Here is a 24837-nt window from a genome sequence, read left to right on the forward strand (position 1 = left end):
TTACAATATTGCATAAACAGAAAATCTTCTATTTTTTGGTGTGAATAAAAATTCATTATGTGAATAAAAAATCAAAATGGAATTTATTTGTAAAGCCTTAAAATATAACTAATGAACAGAGGAAATGTTAGTTTAGTTCCAGGAATACCTACATTGTTTATTCTGGACCCTATTTTAAAATTGGAATATTTTGAACTTTGTGTTAAATTGGCCAAATTAACAATTTCCGATCACTTTAATTTGTAGTTGAAACAGTTGACTTGGCGATTTCTTGTGCTCAATCGATAGAATAGAAGTAATACTAGTGAAATAGCTAAGAATTTGGTTGACTGGAATAATGTAATTGGCCTAAAATGGGAGTCAAAGTCGGCAAAATCGCCGATTCGTAAATATTGCTGACGCATCAAAATTCACGAGAGCATAATTTCGTCAATTTTTCCATCAAATTTCGTACTTTTTGTTTTATTACCTTCACAAAAAGATTCTTTACCGTTTCATAAGAAAAAATAAAAATTTTTTTTTTTTTAAATTCTTGGACACTGGGGCACCACTTCAGATTTGGGCCTTGGACCCTGAAGGGGTTAAGGCCAATTACATTGTTTCAGTCAGCCAAATTCTTAGTTGTTTTGCTGGTATGTCTTCTATTTTATCAGTTGAGTACAAGAAACCACCCAATCAACTATTTCAATTACCCAGTAAAGTGAGTTTCACACAAATTTCAAAATAGGGTCTAGAATAAAAATGTAGGCATTCCTGGCATTAAAATAACATTTCCTCTGCTCATTAGATACATTCCGAGTCTTTACACATGAATTCCATTTTGAATTTCACACAAAAAATAGCCTCGGTCCGTTAACCCGTGTTGAATCTGAATAACTTTTCGCTGAGCGCACGGTCTCTGCACTGGCACCGCGTCTTTCAAGTGTCTTACTTATCAGCTCTCGATTGTCGGTTATAGAAGATTTAATGTTATGCAGTATTGTAATAATTGTACAAGTTAGCCATCACTAATCTGGCAATCAGTTATCCAGTTCAATCAGTAATCCAGCACTAATTTTGTCTAGCATAATTTTGAATTTCCGGGGTTGCCACACCAACCTGCTGCTACTGTTTGGTGGCGCTACTTGCTGCATAAGTCATTTCAGCTTCTTTTTCTTTATTGATTATTATAACCTGTTCACTTTTAGCCCTGGCCATGGTTCCAATGAATAAAAGAAATGCTTCCCATTGTGTAAAGCACCTATACCGTACATTGTCCATAAAACATAAGGTGGCTTTGAAGCTACTGTCGGTTGCTATGAGCTCCTGAGTCTCGTGATGTTGGGGAATATGCTTTATTATTATGCTAATATCAACAGGTGCTGCACAAGATTGACAGCACTCTAATTGCCAGACATAATGAGGGCAAATTCCTAGGCCTATACCTTGACAACAACCTGAATTTCAGCACCCATATCCAACACATAACAAAAAAAGTATCCAAAACAGTTGGGATCCTCTCCAAGATACGATACTACGTACTGCAAAATGCCCTTCCCACACTATACCATTCACTCATTTATCCATACCTCACTTATGCTATTTGTGCTTGGGGATCAACTGCAGCAATACACCTAAAGCCAATAATAACTCAACAAAAAGCCGCAGTAAGAATAATCACTAAATCCCATCCCTGGCAACACACCCCGCCACTCTTCATAGATCTAAACTTATTCGCTGTTCATAACATCCACACTTACTACTGTGCAATCTACATATACAGGACCTTAAATTCCAATACAGTGGACCCTCGGTTAACGATATTTTTTCACTCCAGAAGTATGTTCAGGTGCCAGTACTGACCGAATTTGTTCCCATAAGGAATATTGTGAAGTAGATTAGTCCATTTCAGACCCCCAAACATACACGTACAAACGCACTTACATAAATACACTTACATAATTGGTCACATTCGGAGGTGATCGTTATGCGGGGGTCCACTGTATTAACCTTGACCTAAAATACTTTCTTGATAGTTGTGACAGGACCCACAAGCATAACACCAGACACAAACATTTCTACGACATTCCCCGTGTCCGGCTAAATCTATACAAAAATTCAATGTATGTCAAAGGCCCTAAAATCTGGAACACCCTACCTGAAAACTCTAGATCTGCAGACACACTCATCACCTTCAAAACTACCATTAGAAAACATCTTATCTCTGTGATACACCCCATCAACTAACTACATAAAAACCACCTGGTGGTTCACACTTACACTCACCCATTTGACTATAAGCACAGAAATACATATCTTAATCTTAAAATAATGATTTCTAACTAGTCAAGTTTGCCTGTGATACTCCAATATAGAAACTATGTATTGTGCCAAAACAAAAGCATTCACATTGCTAAACTCACAAACTAGTATTTAGTCACTCAGTATTTGGTCACTTAGTATTTAGTCAACTTACTCCACAATTTGTAATAATTTAGGGTTAAGAATTAATCTAAGTTTGCTCAAAATGCCTAGCCTTGCTAGGTGTTCTAGTGGCCCCCTCTGTAATTAGTATTTTATTACATGTAAACCACACAATAACCAAAATCTGTAAACCCCACATTGTAATCCTTATAGAGAATAAACTTTGATTTGATTTCATTTGATACGGGTTATTTACCTATCACAGTTGATCTAATATGACATAATAAACAATATAAATAACATAAAACATGGTAAATACTCCAAAATGAATAATAGTAATAATAATAATAATAATAATAGAGGATATAGGTAGTAGGTTAGTAGACAGCAACCACCCAGGGGGGTACTACCGTCCTTCCAAGTGAGTGTAAAATGAAAGCCTGTAATTGTTTTACATGATGGTAGGATTGCTGGTATCTTTTGTCTGTCTCGTGAATATGCAAGATTACAGGTACATCTTGCTACTTCTACTTACACTTAGGTCACACTACACATACATGTACAAGCATATATATACACACCCCTCTGGGTTTTCTGCTATTTTCTTTCTAGTTCTTGTTCTTCTTTATTTCCTCTTATCTCCATGGGAAAGTGGAACAGAATTCTTCCTCCATAAGCCATGTGTGTTGTAAGAGGCGACTAAAATGCCGAGGGCAAGGGGCTAGTAACCCCTTCTCTTGTACAGGTTACTAAATTTAAAAGGAGAAACTTTCGTTTTTCTTTTTGGGCCACCCTGCCTTGGTGGGATAGGCTGGTTTGTTGAAAAAAAAAAATAATAATAGAGAATATGGGATAAAAGTACCATCCTCCTATCCCTGTCTTGGGGGCTTATATTAAGAGAAAACGTAGTGTAGTACAGGGTTATCTATGATATACACTCGTTTTCATTGATTATCTTGGAAGTTATTCATTTATATCTTAAAACAGCGGCATTAATGATGATAGGAATGCAATGAATTTCACAGACAACATAAAAGAACCTTATAAAAGGACGCCAATGGAAATACTTCACTTCGTCTGAATATTTTGGGTTATCCTAGGTTCTCTACACTTAGGCTGCTATGTATAATAAATGTATGTAAATGTATTTGTTGTTTGTTGGACTTTCTTATTGAAACTTGGGCAGTGTATGATGGAAAGATGCTTCTTAACCCTTTTACTGTCGAGACCCCAAATCCTGAAGAGTCTCTCTCTGTCGCAAAATATTTGGAAAAAAAAATTTTTTTTTATTCATATGAAATGATAGAGAATCTTTTCCTGATGGTAATGACACCAAAAGTGCGAAATTTGATGGAACACTCGTGGAATTATGCTCTCGCGAAGGTAGCGATCTCGGTGATATATATGCAGTGACGATTTTGCCCACTTTGAGCCCTATTCTTCGCCAATTCCATTGTTCCAGTCGACTAAACTCTTAGCTATTTCTTTAGAACTCCATTTGTTCTATCAATTGAGTACAAGAAAACGTCCAGTTACCGATGTCAACTACCCAATAAAGTGGTCAGAAATTGGCAATTTGGCCAATTTCACACATTAAAAAAGATGCCAATTTCAAAATAGGGTCCAGAATAAACAATGCAAACATTCCTGGTAGTAAAACAACATTTTCTTTGTTTATTAGTCACGTCTCCAGGCAACCTCTTGTATTACTCTTGCTTTCTATTTTGAATTTTTATTCACACAAAAAATATAAGATTTACTGTTATACAGAATACTGCATTATTGTAATAATTGTATAAATAATGTCAACCCATTTGTGACTGTATATTAGAATGTCTAGTTGGACACTTAACCCTTTCAGGGTCGGCAGGCCCTCTCCTAAACTTGTTCTCAGGGTTGGAAATTTTTCGAAAAAAAAAAAAAATTTTTTCTTATGAAATGGTAGAGAATCTTTTCCCGATCATAATGACACCAAAAGTATGAAATTTACCTATCACTTACGGAATTATGCTCTCACGAAGTTAGCGGTCTCTACGATGTTTACGCATCGGCGATTTTGCCCACTTTGAGCCCTATTTAATGGGCCAATCCAATGTACCAGTCAACAAGAATCATACCTATTTCGCCAGAACTCCATTTTGTCTATCGAATGAGTACAAGAAACCACCCATTTGCCGATTTCAACTAACCAATAAAGTGGTCAGAAATTGGGAATTGTGCCAATTTCACACAAATTTCAAAAGATACCAATTTCCAAATAGGGTCCAGAATAAACAAGACAGACATTCCTGGCACTAAAATAACATTTCCTCTGTTCATTACTCACATCCCCAGGCCTCTGCTACATTTCTTTTGCTTTCCACTTTGAATTTTTATTCTCGCAAAAAAAAGGTTTGTTATGCAGACTACTGCATTCATGTAGAAATGGTATAAATAATATCAGTGTACTTGTGAATGAATATTAGACTCGCCAGTTGACGTGTATTGAACGCGTGGCATGAATTGTTTACCTTTGAACTTGGGCAAAAAATCAAACATTTCTGCTACTTTGAGCTCAATTTCAAGGTACTTTTCATTGTGAAACCAAACAAAATCATCTCCCATAATATGTCTTCCATTTTATAAAATGAGACCAGGAAAACTAGAATACAACCATATATAGCATATGAAAATACACTGCAAAGTCGCTGTTTTAAACCAAAAACACGGTCAGAGTTTTTTTTCTTCTTATGCACCGTGTGCTGCAGGATTTTTTTTATACTGTGCACACTGACCACATAGACCCATTCTTTCATATGTAGGCCTACCAGCTTTCTCTCGCTAGATTTGAAGGCACTAGAATTTATGCGTACTAGTATGGCATCAACCCTGGCGTGCAAGCCGTACTTATACAGCACCAACCCTGAAAGGGTTAATTGGACAGTGACATCATTTGTTTAATCTTGAACATCGGCAAAAATCGAACATTTTTATATATTAGAATGGCTAGTTGGACACTTAATTGGACAGTGACATCATTTGTTTACTCTTGAACATTGGCAAAAATCTAACATTTCTGCTATTTTGAGCTCATTTTCAGGGTCCTTTTTATCATGAAACCAATCAAAATCATCTCTATTTCTGTAATATGTTTTCCATTCTATCAAATGAGACCAAGAAAACGAGAATACAACCATAAATTCTGTATGAAACTACACCTCGAAGTTGGCATTTTAATCCAAAACCACAGTCAGTTTTTTTTTCTTATTGTGCACTGTAGGATTTTTTTATACTGCACACACTGACCACACAGATCCATTAGTAAAGTAAAGTAAAGTTTACTTCTTTGTAAAGGTTACAATGTATAATTTATTAATTTATTTATTTATTATTATTTGGACATGATACATAGTTGTACAAAAGAAATACAGTGGTTGAGTGTACATGCCAAAAGCCCCTTGTATGCAGAGCATTGTGGACAGGCTTAAAATTAACTTAAGATTAACTAAGCAATGATATATTCAGTGGTAAAAATTACAGTAAACAAATTGCAACATGAAGTACAAATGAGTATTTCAAATAAGAAGCTTTATAGTTGTACAAATTTGTAGCATAATTTATAATATAATATTTTTTTGTAATATAATTACAAAAAAACATGGTTTGATAGGGTCACAGGTTATACATTTATGAGATATAGTTAATCAGTATTTATTTAGTTGTGGGTGAGTAAGTGGTTTTTAAGAAGAGTCTTGAATTGGTAAACAGACAGTATTTCTTTTATATTCACAGGTAATGAATTCCACATTTTTGAGCCTTTTATGTGCATTGCATTTTTACATAGTGCTCATGAGGTGGACACGAGGTACATCAAAGAGTGATCTGTGCCTTGTGTTATGGTCATGTGTTCTATTGAGGTTGGTAAGAAGTTTGAGGGGAGGGTTTATATCTGAGTTGAGTGTTCTATGTATGTAGCAGGTACAATAATAAGTATGGATGTTTTGTACGGTGAGTAAGTTTAGAGGTTTGAATATTGGTGGAGTATGCTGCCTGTAGTGGGAATTTGTTATCATTCTGACTGCAGCCTTTTGTTGGGTAATTAATGGTCTGAGATGGTTTATTGTTGTTGAGCCCCATGCACAAATTCAATAGGTGAGATAGGGGTAAATGAGTGAGTGATATAGGGCCAGGAAGATTGACTGTGGAACATAGTACCGTATCTTCGATAGTATGCCTACGGTCTTGGAGATTTTCTTGGAAATTTGTTGTACATATGTTTGAAATTTGAGTCTGTTATCAAGGTGAACTCCTAAGAATTTTCCCTCTGTGAGCTTTGTGATAGGTGATCCGTTTATCATTATGTTAAGAGGGACATCTGTAGTTCTGTTTCCAAACTGTATGAAGTAGGTTTTGTCAATATTGAGAGTAAGTTTGTTAATCATCCAGGTAGATATTTTCTGTAATTCGGTATTTACAGTATTGGCTAGCATGACTGGGTTTGGGTGAGAGAAGACATATGTAGTGTTATCTGCAAATAGTGTGGGTTTGAGAAGTTGCGATGCATTTGGTAGGTCATTTATATAAATGAGAAAGAGAAGAGGGCCAAGGACACTTCCCTGTGGGACACCAACTGTAATTGGCTGTGTGGAAGAGTTTGCCCCATTTGTGTACACATATTGGCTTCTGCTGCTAAGGTATGACTTTAGGTAGTTGAGGGAGTGCCCTCTTATACCATAGTGCGACAATTTTATGTGCAGTAAATCATGGTCAACTGTATCAAAAGCTTTACATAAATCAATGAAGATCCCCACTGGGACTTCTTTTTTCTCGAGTGCAGTATATATTTGTTCTAGCATGTGTATAATAGCATCATTTGTATTTTTATTAGGCCTGAACCCAAACTGACAGGGGTTGAGTATGTTGTGGGAGATGAGGTAGGAATAATTCGCTTATGAATTAATTTTTCAAAGATTTTAGAGAGAGAGGGTGTAAGTTGGATATTGGCCTATAGTTATTTAAGTCTGTTTGATCTCCTCTTTTATGTATTGGGGTGACCCTCGCTATTTTTGAGAACTGTGGGGAAGGTACAGGATTCGATGGATTTGTTTAAGAGTGTTGCAGTGATTGGTGACAACACTTGTGAAGCTTTTTTGTATATAAAGAGTGGTAAGGTATTTAAATCTCCTATCTTGTTTTTGAGTGTGTTGATAATAAGGGAGACTTCTGTTGGGTTAGTCAGAGCTAGGAACAGTGTGTTCGGGTAGTTGCCAGTGAGGTAGTCATTGGGTGGGGTATTTGAGCTTGGGATTTTATCGGCAAGGTTTTTTCCTATGGTAGAGAAGAAAACATTGAGTCTGTTTGCTGTTTCAGTTGGTGGGAGTTGGAGTTCATCTGGTTTTGTTAGTTTGATTGCTCTGTTTCCTGATATCTTTTTTGTTCCTAGAATTTCAGATAGGGTTTTCCAGGTCTTTTTTATATCACCTTTTAAGTTGGATAATCTGTTCTCATAATGCAATTTTTTGCCCTTCTTATCAGGCTGGTTAGGATTGATGAGTAACATTTTGTTTAGTCTCTGGTTATGTGACCCATTCTGTACTGTTTTTCGTATAGGTGCTTTATATTTATGAATTTGAGGATGCTGGGTGTTAGCCAGGGACTGTTCAGTCTCTTAGCTGTGATCTGTTTTTTTTTTTTTTTAGGGCAGTGCTTGTTATAGAGGTATTGGGTCTTTTTTAGAAAATTATTAATACATTCGTCAGTATCTCTATTGATTTCTAGCTCAGTTAGCCAGTCGGTTTGTCATTGCTGTTGTGAAGTTATTAATGGCTGCCTCATTATGAGGTCTGAAGGTTACTTTAGTAGTGTCTTGGGGTAATTTACCTAGATTGGTTATGAGACAGGTAGGGTAGTGGTCTGTGGTATTATCTGTGATTATGCCTGATTTTAAGGGGGATATGGTGTTGGTCCAGATGTGGTCTATTAGGGAAACGCTAGTCTCTGTAATTCTTGTAGGTTTTGTTACTGTTGGTAGCAACAAGCAGTTACTCATGGTTTTTGTGAATTCAGTAACGTGTGGGGTCCTGGTCTTGCAGGAGATTTATATTGAAGTCACCTGAGAGTAGTAAGTGATCTTGATTCATGTGTGCATCAGTTATCATACTTCCTAGGTTTTCACTAAAACAGCTAATGTTTGACTGTGGTACTCTGTAGATGTTTATCACCGTGAGAGGTTTTTGTAGGTATTTGGATTTGAATTTAGCTATTATATATTCTCCATGTTTATCCCTTGTGCAAGTATTAGTGATACATTCTAGTTGGTCTGAGTCGTATAGCTGTGTCACTCCCTTGTTGATTTGGCCTACAGTTGTGCATGGCTGTGTAACCAGGAATGGCATAGACATCTGTAGTATCTGGCTTTAGCCAGGTTTCAGTGAGAGTAATGATGGACATACTGGCATGCAGGGAATTTAGTAATGCTGTGAGGTCATCGTGATGTTTACTTAAGATCTGACATTGTAGTTAAAGACAGTTACGTTGTTGTTGGCTCTTGAGAAGTGCCTTTGTTTGTTCTGCTGTGTAGTAATTACAGTTACTGTTTGATTAATTTAAGTCATTCAATAAGAAGTTGGTATCAGGATGAATGCAAACTAATCCTGATACATAGAAACTAATTAAAATTAGATAAGATAAATGTATATAGTAACTATATTTAAAACTAGACAAGAAGTAGTGGTTAACTGTTTTACAATCTTATTTAAACTTAATACAAGTGAGAGGTAGTAAGGTGGAGTAGGGTTTGGTAAAATAATCTTGAAATTGCATGCAAATTCTACCTTACAAGTAATGGTGCAGGTGTAATATTTTATGGATTGGCAGAATTAACAGCCAGGAAGTAACATAATAAAACTAATTAGCAGATGTTTTGGCTGATTTGGTTAATATTAATACGTCACCAACACTGGCTTGTAAGATGTATATATACGACACTGACAGTCAGAGGGTTAATATACACCAAGAATGAAAGAAATCGGAGTTCTCAGCCATTAGCCGCCCCTTAGTGGTATATTTTCATATAGGTTTTATGGTTGTATTCTCGTTTTTTTGGCCTCATTTGGTAGAATGGAAGACATATTACAAAAATAGATATGATTTTGATTGGTTTCACAACGAAAAGTACAGTGGACCCCCGAGGTCCGTATTTAATCCGTTCCAGAGAGTCTGACGAAAGTCAGAATTCGCGAATGTCGAAACCATTTTCCCCATAAGAAATACAGTGGACCCTCCCTTTTCGTTGATCTCTGTCATCACCGAGTTTTTTCGTCAAAATACTGGTTCCAGTTTCGTCGATTTCCTCAGTTTTCATTGATGGTAGGGAACCTGTCCAGTGCCCAGCGCGCACACAAAGCTGCCTCCCACATGCATTCTGAGGCAGTCATGTTGTTTCTCAGTGAGTGAACATATCCTGCGAGGTCATACGAAACATTTCGTAATAATCCATTGTTTTTGGCACTTGTTTATTGTGTGTAACCACTAAATAAGCCACCATTGGCCCAAAGAAAGCTCCTAGTTCCAGTCCTTTGTTAAAGAAAGTGAGGAACATGATAGAATTAAAGAAATAAATCGTAGCAGAGTACCAAAGTGGAGGAGGAAGAGAGAGGGGAGAATGTGCCTACAGTGATTCGGTGATTCTACAAGTCGATAAAAGCTATAGCACCAGCCAGTGATAAAGTGTAGCATTAACAGTGTAGCAAGTAAATTAAGTGATTAATCAATAGAAAAAGGACAGCACGAACCTAATTCCTCCAATGTTGTTGGGGTTACAGTGGACCCCCAGATTAAGACATCATCTGAATGAGTAATAATAATCAGAATAAGTAATGTTTTTGCGTCAAAATACTGGCTCGGTGAATGTCACTGAACTCGGTATAAGTCAGTCGTGTCGGGGCCTTAGTTGCCCAGTGTGCCATTGTTTACCAGCCAGTCAGGACGATCTCTCTCGCATTCATATGATACATTTTGTATTCCATTCTTTTTAGTGCTTGTAACTGTTAAACAAGCCACCATGGGCCCAAAGAAAGCTTCTAGTGCCAGCCAGCCATTGGGTAAAAGGCTGAGATAGAGGGGAAATGCACCTTTTTCAGTGATTCTGCAATACGTACAATGCTAAAGCAGCAGGAGTCTATAATGACTATAGCGGCAGCCAGTGATAAAGTGTAGCATTAACTGTAGCAAGTAAGTTAAGTGAGTAATCGATAGAAAAAGGACAGCATGAACCTAACTCCTCCAATGTTGTTGGAGTTATATAGGATGACTGACAACACCGCTGTCTCTAGTCTCTACCGCTGCTGCTGCCTCCACCACCACTATGTATGGCTTATGTCTCAGTGGCCTTTATGCACCCAACAACAACAACACAGCAACACTCGTGACTTGATGACATATTTTATTCATTCAAGAGTATATGTTATGTTTCTATGTTATTAATATTGTTTATTATATCATATTAGATGAATTATGCTAGATAAATAAGCCGTAGAGCTGATATTAGTCTCATATTGAAGGACTATCTTGTGTCTCCCAACACAATTCCTAACATATGCCAGAAACAGACCTCTCTGGAAAACTTTTTTGAGCGACAGGGGTCCAGTGACTCTCAAGCTGGTCCTAGTGGTATTAAAAAACAAAGGAGGGAAGTAACCCAGGATAACGACTTGGTACCTGAAGTCTTTATGGAGTGGGATTCCCCTTCCAAACAATTGTAAACTACTCCATCCTCTCCCCACCTCCTGTCTTCCATACATCACCATGTATTCAGTAAAGGTAAGTATGATGTTATTATTGTTTTATTCTTCATGTATCATTGTTTTCTGTGTAGGTAAATGTATATTTCATGTAGAAAACATGTTTTTTAATACTTTTGGGTGTTTGAAATGGATTAATTGGATTTCCATTATTTCTTATGGGGAAAATTAATTTGGATTAAGTCAGATTTGGTATAAGACACTCTCTGGAACGGATTAATTATGTTATCCGGGGGTCCACTGTATATAGGGCTACTGACAACACTGCTGCCTCTGCTGCTGCCTTCACCACCACCACCCTGTAAGGCTAATGCTCTCAGTGGCCCTTCTACACCCAACAACAACACAACACCATTTGTGACATACATAATGACATATTTTATTCTTTTTCTCTTTCAACAAACCAGCCGTATCCCACCGAGGCAGGGTGGCCCAAAAAGAAAAACGAAAGTTTCTCTCTTTAAATCTAGTAATTTATACAGGAGAAGGGGTTACTGGCCCCATGCTCCCGGCATTTTAGTTGCCTCTTACAACACGCATGGCTTACGGAGGAAGAATTCTATTCCACTTCCCCATGGAGATAAGAGGAAATAAACAAGAACAAGAACTAGTAAGAAAACCCAGAGGGGCATGTATATATATGCTTGTATATGTATGTGTAGTGTGACCTAAGTGTAAGTAGAAGTAGCAAGCCATACCTGAAATCTTGTATGTTTGAGACAGAAAAAACACTAGCAATCCTACCATCATGTAAAACACTTGGCAGGACAGTAGTACCTCCCTGGGTGGTTGCTGTCTACCAACCTACTACCTAGGATATTTTCTTCATTCTAGAGTATATGTCATGTTTTTATGTTATTAATATTGTTTATTATGTCATATTAGATGAATTGTGATAGATAAAGAAGCCGTAGAGTTGATGTACACCATATTGTCTTGTCTCCAACAATAAACTCGCCTCCCTCTCCCCTCCGCCCCGTCTGCCATACAAGAGTTTTCAATAAAGGTAAGTGTGATGTTAAATGTTCATTTATACATTTTATTAGTGCTTTATATTTATTTATCATTCTTTTCTGCATGGATTTACATTATTTCTTATGGGGAAAATGGTTTCAGTTTTCTCCAATCTCTCTGGAACGGATTAATGATGAAAAGGGAGGGTCCACTGTAATGTAAATCCAGTTAATCCATTCCAGACACCCAAAAGTATTAACAAAAATGATTTTTTTATGGATTAAATATAGGTTTACATACAGAAAATAATGAGAAATCAAGTATAAAACAATAATAACATCACACTTACCTTTATTGAAGACTCTTTTTGGTGTATGGAAGATAGGAGGATGTTAAGAACATAAGAAAGAACATAAGAAAAAGGAAACACTGCAACAGGCCTACTGGCCCATGCGAGGCAGGTCTAATTCTCCCACCGGCTTAAGCCAATGCCTTGACCTAGTCAGGTCAGTCACATTCACTTAAGGGAGGAGCACGGCATCCGACCTAGTAGCACAAGCTAGTCAAGTCCAACTCACACCCACGCATGTATTTATTTAACCTGTTTTTAAAACTACTCAAGGTCTTATGACGGTACTCGGGAGTTTGTTCCACTCATCCACAACTCGATTACCAAACCAGTGCTTTCCTATATCCTTTCTGAATCTGAATTTTTCCAATTTAAAACCACTGCTGCGGGTCCTGTCTAGGCTAGATATTTTTAGCACGTTATTTACGTCCCCTTTATTAATTCTTGTTTTCCATTTATACACCTCAATCATATTCCCCCTAATTCTACGCCTTTCTAGAGAGTGCATCCTCTAGAGAGTCGATCCTCAAAGGGAAGATTTCTGATACATGGGATCAACTTTGTCATCTTCCTTTGTACGGGGGGGGGGGGGGTAATGGAATGAATAGGATATAAGTGGGGAATATGGGAGTAAGGGGAGGGAGTCAGTAGGCAGGGGACAAGCAGGCGAGGTGGTAGGAGAGATGAGTAGCGGAGGTAGGTAATGTGAGGTCACTGGTGACTACATCTTCACCTCTCATTACTCTACCCACCACACTGCTCACCCTCTCACTACTTTAACTAAACATAAATAAATGGAGAAATGATGGGGACAGTGAATATTACTATTCTACTCAAACACAGTTTATTATTAAGTCCTTGTACAATAATATATTTGGGAACAGGAGAACATTATTGTGGTTTAGATAAATGGGGTGGTACACATAAGCAGTGAGACAGGGAATACAATCAACTAGACGAAACAGAATATAACTTACAATATGGTTCAGAGGACAGTTCACCACAGGAACTAAGTCACAGGTCACAAGACCTACACAGTACGAGTACTGCTCGAAGCCAGTACTCTGCCCAATGTCTCCAACAGTCTCCTCCAGAGACTTCAGCAGCCTTCTCCCGAGCCCTGCACCCCAGCAGCAGCTCAGCTCGAAGTCTCTGCTCAGAGCTCTGCACCCAGGCCAGAGCTCCGCACGAATCTCTCTGCTCAGCTGTTCCTTGGGCTTATATGGTGGTCCAAACACCCTCCACAACCACGTGTACGACCTGACGCCGAGATCTGATGCCAGTGACGAACAAAAGTGCTGAGACTTAAGCCGGAAAGGCGTGTCTCTGACAGACATTTGCCAAGGCAAGGTGTCCATATAATTGGTTAAATTGTCATGTGGGTTTTCGATACGTGGATAGGGTAAGAATACTCACATAGGCTGGTAGTACGTATAATATAACGGAAAGTGTGGGAAGGCACCAACAGCCGACCTGCCTCTCTCTGCTCCCTATCTTGACTGACCCATGAGTGCCTACGGGTGAGGATGTTTGAAATCCTGCTATGGTCAGCAGCAATATGAATACAGTCAGTGATTCACGCAGAGACGGTTGGTAGTGAGTCATCTACTGGTACACTGGTTACTGGTAACTGGTTACTAGGAACTGGTACTACTACTGAGAGCTCGGCGACGCTAACGTATGTCGTCCCGACATACAACTTATACAAACTAGAGACGGCAGGTGTACGGCTTGGGCTGATTCTATACAATGTCAAAGTACACAACAATTGAACATTATAACATACATAAGTAGAATATTGGAATGGAAGCTTACATAACTGAAACTGTAATAAAACTGTAATGCAATACAAGGTATAATATAGCACAACTCATCGAATGAAACTCAATGTTGAGATTACACAATAGAAGTGATAAAAAAAAATTTGATCGATCGATCTGTATTCATGTGATCTACGGATTCTGAGGAAGGAATATATACAAAGAAAGAAGTGTTTAACAGAAAGGCAGATTCGGTGCACTCAAATCTAGACTGTTAGCTCTCAGAATTCGGAGAGAACGTGAACACAAAAAAAAATTCTTGAATACTGATAAGTTGATACTGTAATTATTCATCTATACAGGTTATTTACATTTAACCCCAACTCTGCTAGGGTGAGATTGATATATGCAGAATGGGTGTCATCTCTGGGAGGATCAAACTCTGTTGCACTGGCTAACTCATACTGTATTTGAGGCAAATCTGAATTGGTAGTTACAAATAATACTTGAGGATTTCTCAATACCTGTCGTGTACGTAGGGAATAATGACATTCAGGTTGATCGTCTGACTGAGTATCAGAGGTAGAGAGTACAGGATCAGGAGGATTGTCAGAGTCTGTCACATTAGTCTGGGTTGGAACATCATTATCATCACATACTAACTTCATATGATCTAAATGCGATTCTTTATACTGACCAGTACTTCTCTAACCTTATACTTATTACCAGTGATATGTTCAACTACTCAATAAGGACCAACAAACTTTTGATCAAACTTTGGCATTGCAGATGTTTTGTTAAAGTTAGTCAGCATAACTCTCGAACCTACTTTGATTTTGGATGGCTTTGCTCGAGTGTTTGCGACTCTTGTAAATTCTGCTGTTGATTTATGAAGTGTTTCACGGATTCTTCTAAAAACACTTTGAGCTAAGCTGGTACGAGTTGCTATGAAATCATCAGGGTTGTAATTTGGTGTCGGATTAGAATATAGCAACTCATAAGGCAAACGTTTATCTACACCGTACAATGCATAATGTGGAGTGTCACCTATAGAAACATTGTAAGCAGAATTTATAGCACACTGCACATCAGGTATAACTTCATCCCAAGTTTCACTGTTGGGATTGATAGTGGCTCTCAAGACATCAAGTACTTTCTTATTGGTACGTTCCGCTAACCCATTGCTGGCAGGATGATGAGGAACAATGGTGGATTTAGAGATCTTGTACAAGGTACACAAATTTTCAAGAATCTAATTACAGAATTCACCTCCATTATTTGTTACTAGGGACTTAGGGGTGGTATGCCTGCAGATAATGCGTTCTTTAAATGCTTTAGCTACTGTCTCGGCAGTCTTATCTGCAATAAGAACTAACTCACAATATCTGGTGAAATGGTCTACCATAACACATAGATGTTTGTTGCCTTGGAGGGAACATTGGAAATTAGTTAACAAATCTAGTGCAACTCTTTCCCACGGTTCGCTAGTGGTTGGATACACTTGGATTCGATTAGGGCCATTAGCATTACCTTTATGTTGCATGCAGACACTACATTTCTTAACATACTCAGAAATATCAGTTGCCATACGAGGCCAAAAGTATTTCAATCTGGCTTGTTTTACTGAACGATCCATACCAGGGTGCGCAACACCTGGTACATCGTGAACTAGCTGTAAGGCTACATTCACTAGTGACTGTGGAATTACTAACTTGTAAACTCTTCTGCTAGGAGTACCCAACTCGGCTGTTCGATACAGTAATTCTTGGTTCATGACAAAGTCACTGATGGGTGCTGGTGGCTTCACAGTCAGAATAAGATCTTCCTGGAGCAGGAATCGAATCACACCAGACCACATGGGATCTGTTCGTTGAGCATTCTTTACATCCTCAGCACTAAATGGAGGGTCTGCAGTTACTATACTAACATGTCGCGATAAGGCATCTGCGACTACATTTGACTTGCCAGGTAAGTGTTCAAAGGTGGGATTGAACTCTTGGATAGTCAAGGTCCATCTGGCTAACCTTCCAGTAGGTTGTTTGTTCTGGAATAAAGGTATCAGTGGAGCATGGTCTGTCAAGACATGAACAGAGTACAGTGGACCCCCGCATACCGATGGCATCACATAATGATTAATCTGCATACCGCTTGCTTTAATCGCAAAAATTTTGCCTCGCATACCGCTTAAAAACCCGCTCACCGATTTTCGTCCGAGACGCGTCCAATGTGCGCCCTCAGCCAGCCTCACATGTGCCGCCGGTGGCATTGTTTACCAGCCAGCCTCCGCGGTAACATCCAAGCATACAATCGGAATATTTCGTATTATTACAGTGTTTTCGGTGCTTTTTCTGGAAAATAAGTGACCATGGGCCCCAAGAAAGCTTCTAGTGCCAACCCTACAGCAATAAGGGTGAGAATTCCAATAGAGATGAAGAAAGAGATCATTGATAAGTATGAAAGTGGAGTGCGTATCGCCGACCTGGTCAGGTTGTACAAGAAACCCCAATCAACCATCGCTACTATTGTGGGCACCAGAAAGGCAATCAAGGAAGCTGTTCTTGCCAAAGGTTTAACTGTGTTTTCGAAACAAAGATCGCAAGTGATGGAAGATGTTGAGAGACTCTTATTGGTGTGGATAAATGAAAAGCAGCTAGCAGGAGATAGCGTCTCAAGCGATCATAAGCGAAAAGGCTAGGAAGTTGCATGAGGATTTAATTAAAAAAATGCCTGCAACTAGTGATGATGTGAGTGAATTTAAGGCCAGCAAAGGTTGGTTTGAGAGATTTAACAAGCGTAGTGGCATACATAGTGTGATAAGGCATGGTGAGGCTGCCAGTTCGGACCACAAAGTGGCTGAAAAATATGTGCATGAATTCAAGGAGTACATAGAGACTGAAGGACTGAAACCTGAACAAGTGTTTAATTGTGATGAAACAGGCCTGTTTTGGAAGAAAATGCCAAGCAGGACCTACATTACTCAGGAGGAAAAGGCACTGCCAGGACATAAGCCTATGAAAGACAGGCTTACTTTGTTGATGTGTTCCAATGCTACTGGTGATTGCAAAGTTAAGCCTTTATTAGTGTATCACTCTGAAACTCCCAGAGTGTTCAGGCAAAAGAATGTCCTCAAGGAGAATTTGTGTGTGCTGTGGAGGGCAAACAGTAAGGCATGGGTCACTAGGGACTTTTTCTATGACTGGTTACACCATGCATTTGCCCCCAATGTGAAAGATTACCTAACTGAAAAGAAATTAGAACTTAAGTGCCTCCTGGTGTTAGACAATGCCCCTGGTCATCCTACAGACGTGGCAGAGCGACTTTATGGGGACATGAAATTCATTAACATCAAGTTTTTGCCTCCTAATACCACTCCTCTCCTGCAGCCCATGGACCAGCAGGTTATTGCAAACTTCAAAAAACTGTACACAAAAGCTCTGTTTGAAAGGTGCTTTGTAGTGACCTCAGAAACTCAACTGACTCTAAGAGAGTTTTGGAGAGAGCACTTTAATATCCTCAATTGTGTAAACCTTATAGGTAAGGCTTGGGAGGGAGTGACTAAGAAGACCTTGAACTCTGCTTGGAAGAAACTGTGGCCAGAATGTGTAGACAAAAGGGATTTTAAAGGGTTTGAGGCTAACCCTGAGAGGATTATGCCAGTTGAGGAATCCATTGTGGCATTGGGAAAGTCCTTGGGGTTGGAGGTTAGTGGGGAGGATGTGGAAGAGTTGGTGGAGGAGGACAATGAAGAACTAACCACTGATGAGCTGATAGATCAACTTCAACAGCAAGAGGCCAGACCTGAGGAAACTGGTTCAGAGGAGGGGAGAGAGAAATTGAAGAAGTTGCCTACTACAAAGATTAAGGAAATGTGTGCAAAGTGGCTTGAAGTGCAAACCTTTTTTGATGAAAATCACCCTCACACAGCTATTGCAAGCCGTGCTGGTGATTATTACACTGACAATGTTGTGAAACACTTTAGGGAAGTCATAAAGGAACGAGAGGTACAGGCCACTATGGACAGATATGTTGTGCGAAAGAAGTCCAGTGACTCTGAAGCTGGTCCTAGTGGCATTAAAAGAAGAAGGGAAGTAACCCCAGAAAAGGACTCGACACCTCAAGTCTTAATGGAAGGGGATTCCCCTTCTAAACACTAACACTCTCTCTCCCCTCCTCCCATCCCATCAATCATCACCAGATCTTCAATAAAAGTAAGTGTCATGTAAGTGTGCATGCCTTTTTCAGTTTGTGTGTATTAAAATTAACATTTCATGTGGTAAATTTTTTTTTTTCATACTTTTGGGTGTCTTGCACAGATTAATTTGATTTCCATTATTTCTTATGGGGAAAATTCATTCGCATACCGATTATTTCGCATAACAATGACCCCTCTTGCACGGATTAAAATCGGTATGCGGGGGTCCACTGTACTGATAAATGTCTCGGAAGTGCTTTAAAGACCATACTATTGCTAAAGCTTCTTGCTCAGTTACTGTATAATTACGTTCAGCGTTCGTAAGGACTCGGCTAGCAAATGCAACTGCGTTGTACTTGCCATCAGTCTTCTGAGCTAGTACGGCACCTATGCCAATAAAACTAGCATCAGTAGTCAGATAGAAGGGCTTAGAAAAATCTGGAAATTTCAAAATTGGAGCAGATGTTAGCTTTTCTTTTAAAGTTTGGAATGCTCTTTCTTGACGGAAGGTCCAAACAAAAGGAGCATCTTTCTTAAGCAACTCAGTTAGAGGAGCAGCTATGGAAGAAAAATTGGCAATAAAAGATCTATAAAAACCTGCTAAGCCCACAAAGGATCTTACGGCATCAGCAGTTTTGGGTGTTGGAAAATTTAGTACTGCAGTTACTTTACTTTGGTCAGTCGTAACCCCTCTAGGAGTGACTACGTGACCAAGAAACTTAATTTCTGATCTGAAAAATTGACATTTAGACAGTTTGATCTTTAAATTGGCTTCTTCAAGCTTACCAAGTACTACATCAAGTCTTTTCAAGTGTGTATCCACGTCTTTAGACATGACGATTACGTCATCCAAGTACATACACCATAAGTGCATTACCTATGAGACCTCTAAAGATATTAGTCATGAGCCTTGAGAACGTGATAGGGGAGGATCGTAATCCAAACGCCATACGGAGGAAGTGATAATGACCAGTAGGAGTGGAGAATGCAGTTAGCTCTTGGCTGTCCTCGTGAAGAGGGACTTGCCAAAACCCTTGTAACAAATCCAGGGTTGAAAAGACTGTTATCTCCAATGTTACGTAAAAGATCACCAAGTACAGGAAGTGGGAAGTGGTCTGGAATAGTTTTCGCATTTAACTTCCTAAAGTCAATCACTGGGCGCCAAGTACCATCCTTCTTAGGTACTAGGATCAAGGGCGCATTCCAAGGTGAATTGCTAGGTGCAATAACTCCATCATCAAGCATTTGATTGATCAATTCTTCTGCGACAGCAACTTGTGAATGAGGCTTTCTGTACGCAGGTATATAGATAGGTCTAGTACCAGGTTCCAGTGGTATACGATGGGACAATAAGTTCGTTATACCCATCTTCTCGCCTGGTAAGGCAATGGCCTTACGACGTTTGTTCAACAGAGTCAACAAACGCTTGACTTCATCTGGGAAGTCAGTGGGAGCTAAGTCTTTCTCCTCAACTGGTGGAACAGATTGATCCAATGAAGTGGATGAGGTCTCCCCGGTAGAAATAGCACCGACCCACTGGTCAGGTGACAACTCATCCTCAACCTGAACAGGGTAAGGATAGTGAACAAGGTCAACAAGATTGGTATTTGCTCTGAGACGAACACTGTGACCAGAAGTGTTAGCTAGGAAGAAATGGATCTTACTATCTCTTACAACATGTAAGGATGGTTCAACAAATAGACCTTTTACTTTGCAGGAATCACTGTCAACTAGGACGTTATCACCATCTGGAACACTAGGAACAACAACAGACACTCTAGTGAGGGCACTAGCTGCGACAGAAACGTCTTTCTGCAGACAGCATATGACATCAACAAGAGATGGCATTACTAGTTGCAAGTAATCGTTTTCCGACAAGGCGTCCCCTGTGGAGAAACTACTACTTGAACTAGCAGACATTGCAGGGATAGGCTCAGCACTCAAGGTAGTCAGAGCGTCCTCGGACACTTGAGGTAACTGGACACTATCTTGCAAGTCTGAAGTTGCAGGAACACAGACAGGAGTGACAGGATCATCAGTGCCTGACCGCTTGGATACGCTACTGGAAAATGCACTGGCCTGTAAGGACTTAATTTGAATGTCGTACTCTGCGGCAGTATGGCAGATCTCGGATCCAAGCTGGTAACCCCAAAATGGTACGATCAAGTCATCAATTTGGGCATGCCATCGATAAGGGTTGAGCACAATGCGTAAGTCTCGCATGGAAGCAAATCCTAGTAGAAGGTCACCAGGGAAAGTAATCTGGTCGACAACAAGGAAGGAAGCAGTGAAGTCTCTACCTTGGATAGAAAAAGTTAGGGAAGTCCGACCACGGACACGCAGGTGAGAACCAGCTACTCCACTAAGGGAGGACACATGAGTCAGTTCTACGAGAAGGACGTGTCGTAGCTGCTTATCCCTAAACAAACTAGACCTGATAATATTGACTTGCGCACCAGAGTCCATGAACAAATGAACGGGCGCATTATGAACAGATGCTTGCACTATAGGGCCTATGGTTGCATTGGAAGTTATGTGCAAACAAAAAGGTGGATTTTCATCAGCAAAGATTTGTTCCACTTCATCCCCAAAATCATCTATGTCAGAGACATGTGAAGCAACATCATCAGCAGGATTGTCGTTCTCGAGACTGCTTAAGGCTTCAAAGGAATTGTGAACGGGGATGGTGTACTCATTATCACCTACTGTCACCATGGGACGGTTTGACTGGGGCGCTCGAATTCCCCCGAATTGGAAGAATGAGCCTGGTTCTGGTTATTTTGAGAACCACGATGTCTATTTCCTCTACGGGTTCTGCGGTTGGAACGGCCACGGAAAGACCTAGAGTACTGAAGGTTGTAGAGAGTATTGCACTCAGATGTGTCATGTCCATGTATTCTATGATAAGTACAGTAGGGAAGATCTGACTGGTACTCATCATCAGTACGACGCCTCTTAGGGTAACTATCAGGACAATTAATTGCAATATGGCCATGGAAACCACAGTTGTAACAAGTCCGCTGACTATGGTTACTGAATGTACTATGAATACTATGAGGTTTATAATGACTCTGTACACTGGTCCTTGGTGATCGCTGAGATGGTTGACGACCACGATTTGTCGCTGTGGCGCAAACAAGAGGTGGTGAAGACTGAGGCATAGGTGTGAAATTACTTTTGATACATGGGAAAGTACCCTGGGGGCACAAGGAACGTACATGATTTAGGGCTGTAAGGGGTTCCATCGTCACAGTTGGGGGATTAGCCTCATAAGCACACACGGAAGCAGGCGGCATTAGTTCTTTGATTGCTCCAAAAGCTGCTATTTTAGCAAACGACGCTGTGGATGGTTTATCCTCGTCAGGGACAAAAGCTGAGGACTGGACAGCATTGATAAATGATGATAAAAGTTTGTCTAATCTAACGGCAAATGCACTCAACGATTCATTAGTCATGGGTGTAGCATTCACTAGTTCCCTAAGAACGACATATGGATCAGCTGTTTTTACTGGTACGAGGAAAGAACGAATCAGTTCCTCATATTGTGACCACTTAGTAAGATTCCTGAAGTCTCGCATATCAAGGAGATCAACAACGTGAACAGCAGCAGGGGATCGATGAAGAGCTTCTTTCGCAAGTCTGATAAGACTTTCCTCAGAAGGAGGACCTTCAACTAGAGCATTAACACGAGAACGAATGGCGTAAACCATGCTTCAAGACTATGTACATGGCCATTGAATAAAGGTAACACATCAAGGGAATCACAAGTAAAACTATAGTGTCTCAGTGTCTGGGTCGGTCTGTCAGTCCATAAGGAACTATGAGGACTGATGACAGGAGCAGCAGTAGCCTGAGAGGTCTGAGTGTCGACATTCACTAAAGTATCACTTGGCGGTATGTGAGACATAATGGCAAAGAAGTTGCACGAGAACAAATAAGGCAAAAATAATGAACAATAAAAATGATACAAAATGCTAAAATTGAAATAAAAGAGATGCAACTAATTCTGCAGAAGTAATAAAAAAAATGTCTAAGATACACTGCAAGAGGAAGGACAACTCAATGTAAAGGACTGCTGGACAAGATAAAAATTACATTGAAATTTACAAGTAAAAAATATTACTGGAGACTGAATTAAATGCAAAATGAGCTGTCTGTATTCTTGCTAATAAAGAAATTAACTAATAAAACTGTAAATTAATGTAAAAAGTATAAAATAAAATCACTAAATTGTATGCAACGAGAGAGAACTGGGAAGTTTAAATATTTTCTAAGAATGTATAAACAAAATTAAAATATAATACAAAGACAACATGAGGAAAAATAATAAAATGAAAAGCAAGACTCAAACAATAATGAACTGAGAATAATAATGTATAAAGATAACAATAAAAGAAAATAATTCACTGCAGAACAAGTGCAACAAAATAAGGTGTAGAAATAATCAATGCAGCAATAAAGTTACGCTGGGAAAATGTTGGTTAACCCTTTGACTGTTTCAGGCCCCTCTCTGAAACTGTCATTCTATGTCGCCAAATATTCAAAAAAAAAATTATTTTTTCTTATGAAAATGTTAAGATTATTTTTCTGAGTGTTTTAGTCCAAAAAAAAAAATTTTTGCCATCGGTACTTACCGAGATATAGAGGCGTGAAGTTTGCAGAAAATGAGCCGCGTATGGCAACAGCGGCGACTGCCGCTCACCCGGTAAACTTTAGTTTACTTGTATTTGAAGGTTTGTTGTTTTTTTCACTATTTTATTTTTTCACATAACTTATGTGGCCTATGAGACCAAAGTAAGGTGCAATGTATATATATACACTCGTTGTATACAACACAATAAGCACACAAACATAATTATCAATATATTGTTTACAAAACTTGTTTACAAAAACAAACAAACAAACAAACAAACAAACAATTCTTCTTCTTCTTCTTCTCCTTCTTCTTCTCCTTCTTCTTCTCCTTCTTCTTCTTCTTCTTCTTCTCCTTCTTCTTCTTCTTCTCCTTCTTCTTCTCCTTCTTCTTCTCCTTCTTCTCCTCCTTCTTCTCCTCCTTCTTCTCCTCCTTCTTCTCCTCCTTCTTCTCCTCCTTCTTCTCCTCCTTCTTCTCCTCCTTCTTCTCCTCCTTCTTCTCCTTCTTCTCCTCCTTCTTCTCCTCCTCCTTCTCCTCCTTCTCCTCCTTCTCCTCCTTCTCCTCCTCCTCCTCCTCCTCCTCCTCCTCCTCCTTGTCTTGTGTGCGAGTGTGTGGCTTATAATTGTTTTGAGTCAGAAGTCGGCAGCTGTCAAAGTGACATATTGTCTCATTAGTCACTACCCCTACCCCTGTCAAAACAATGGGGTCGGATGCTGCTTCCCCTCCTCCATTCTATCTAATTATCTTTCTCCCTCATTCTATATCTTTCAATCTGTCTCTCTTTCTGTCTGCCTATCTCTGTCTCACAGGTACACATAAATACAAGTATACATAGTGTAAATTACCTAGGATAACCCAAGAAATCCAGACAAAGTGCTATACTCTGCTTGAAGATGTGAGTAAACGTGATGACACAGTCTTGTGGCTCTCTCTGAGACAGAGAGCTAGATGGACAGACAGGGAGCTTGACAGACAGACAAATAGACAGACAGAAATGTTTGTGTACCAGCAAAAACAAAGGGAGGCGATGGTCATGTAATATTACCCTCCTTTACGCTCATCAAAGTCAGCTCTTATCAGATGTTATCTCCCCTTATCTTGTCACTGTCATGGGGTGGACTTTTTTTTTTCTTGCTTCAAGGGAACAATATTATTACATCATCTTCTTCCTCCTCCTCCTCTTCTCCTCCTCCTCCTCCTCCTCCTCCTCTTCCTTCCCTCCTCCTCCTCCTCCTCTTCCTCCCCTCCTCCCCCTCCTCCTCCTCCATTGCTTTTGGTCTCAAACTCCTCCAAATCATGAAATTGATCTTCACTGACACTTCCATCTGTGTTAGAGCATCACTTGGGAAGAGAAGAGTCCCAGATTTGCTGGGGAATCACATATTTCTTACCACTAGACATGCTGAAAAATGACAACTGAAATGGCATTCCCACAATGCACCACTGGCTCCCCGATTTTTTTTATATGGTGCACACTGACCATGGAGACCCATTCTCTCACATGTGGGCCTAGCAGCTTTCTCCTGCTTGATTTGAAGCTGCTAGAATTTATGCGTATAAATACGTCAGAAACATTGGCTCGTAAGACGTATTTATACGTTGGAAACAGTCAAAGGGTTAAATAATAAAATAAAAATATGAAGAAAAACTGATTGAACACTTTAACTCTTAATTGTAAATTAGACAAAACAATTTACTCAAACAGAGTAAAGAAAACACTTTACGTTAAAAAAAGAAATTAAAATTACACTAAGAGTGAATTTGTT

At 39.4% G+C, this 24837-nt stretch overlaps 1 protein-coding gene across 23 annotated transcripts in view; it reads left to right on the plus strand.

The window, feature by feature from the left end:
• Positions 1-24837, plus strand: part of LOC128689428 (uro-adherence factor A) — an 828046-nt gene that overhangs the window by 782261 nt on the left and 20948 nt on the right. The gene's annotated exons all lie outside the window — the stretch shown is intronic.

This window comes from Cherax quadricarinatus, chromosome 18 (genome assembly GCF_038502225.1).
Source record: "Cherax quadricarinatus isolate ZL_2023a chromosome 18, ASM3850222v1, whole genome shotgun sequence".
NCBI lineage: Eukaryota > Metazoa > Arthropoda > Malacostraca > Decapoda > Parastacidae > Cherax > Cherax quadricarinatus.